This window comes from Austrofundulus limnaeus, unplaced genomic scaffold (genome assembly GCF_001266775.1).
Source record: "Austrofundulus limnaeus strain Quisiro unplaced genomic scaffold, Austrofundulus_limnaeus-1.0 Scaffold417, whole genome shotgun sequence".
Lineage (NCBI taxonomy): Eukaryota > Metazoa > Chordata > Actinopteri > Cyprinodontiformes > Rivulidae > Austrofundulus > Austrofundulus limnaeus.
In genome coordinates, this window is record NW_013952819.1 from 327,824 (window position 1) to 329,409 (window position 1,586).

Genomic DNA, 1,586 nt, shown 5'->3' on the forward strand with positions numbered 1-1,586 from the left:
GTTTTGTTTTGGCAACTAAACATACCTTTTTAAAATTATTGTATTTATGTCCTTCACCCCCTCATCTGTGGAAAATATCTATTTCAAAACATTATTACAAAAATTATCAAACATGAAAAAAAAATCAACTTTAAATAAATATTTAAAGTACATCAACTTTTTATAATTTATTTGAAGTTGTCTAATGACTCTAAACTCTGTTGGTTTGAACTTTGTTTTTGTTTCATTTTAATCCACAAATCCACCAAACCGCGTGCACGTGTCGAGCGCGCGCACACACACCTCACCGAGGCGCGCGCAGTGGGCCACGCGCTCTCCTCTCGCGCGGATTTCGCGCGGACGCCTGGGTTTTTTGCCGCGCTGGGCCGGTGCGCTCACCGCCTCGAATTCACGTCCAGGTGTTTGTGGGCGGGGCTTCGGGACGGTCAGCGCGCGGGTCACCGGTGAAAAAATCGTCAGCTGTTTCCGATGGCCCGGCTCGTTGTTTGTTTGTTTATTTTCATTTGTTTACTTCCGGGCCGCGCAGGGACAATCCAGCCCAGGGTTTAAATGAAACACAGCTGCGTCGATAAGAACACAAGTTCTGACGGCTGAACAGAACCCACCCGCGGGTCAGGAACCAGGTTCTGGACTCTGCAGGCCCGAACCCGCTACCAATTTATATGTCGCTGCCGTCTTAAAAACTCCACTAATTAGATTTTCAGATTTCTGATAATTATTTATGAATAAAAAAATGACTTTATTGAATAAAAAAAACTAATTCTGCGCCACATATTTATTTCATAAAAAAAAAAAAAGGCCTTTAAACAATCAACATGTCAGGCGGGTTTTTAAGTTTGGAGCCGAAAATAAAGCTGCTTTATAAGCTCAAATAAATTGTTTCCAATTGTTGTTAGTTTTTATTTTCACCCACAGGGTTGTTTGGGGCTGGGAGGCCTCGGTTGAAAAGGCCCCGGACCACAAACCTGTGGTGCAGCGGCGCCTTCCGCCCGCTGGGCGGCGCTGCTGGTCCGGACAGGACAACCAGGAGCGGATCGATCGATTTCAATCAGTTCAATTTAACAGAAAGCACGACATTTGTTTCGTTTTAGGTTCATTTAAACTCTAAGCTGTTGTTTTATTTCTAAACTATTAAAATAAGCGTCAGAAGCGTTTAAATGGTGGAAAGTTAACTGGGGTGAGTGGTTTCTAGTTCCGCCTCCATCATTTCTTCTTTCGGCTTTTTTTTATTTGAAGTTAGCCGCTAAATTCATTTGTTCCTTCGTTCTCCTCGAGCTGCAAACAGAACGTTTTAAAACAAATATGGACGAGTGATATCTTCACAGTGGCGATGGTTTTAGTAGTAATATAAAAGTGCTGGTTTAATAAATGCTTTATGCTTTAACTCCGTGTTTTAGCTTAAAATAAAACGAAACTTTAAGGCTGAAACCTCGTGTTTTTAGTTCTTTTTTTTATTGTTGCACTCATGTGATGTTTTTCTTTTCTTTGTTTCATGAAACCAGCGAGTGAGTTGTCGCTGCCCCGCCTCTCTCTCTCTCTCTCTCTCTCTCTCTCTCTCTCTCTCTCTCTCTCTCTCTCTCTCTCTC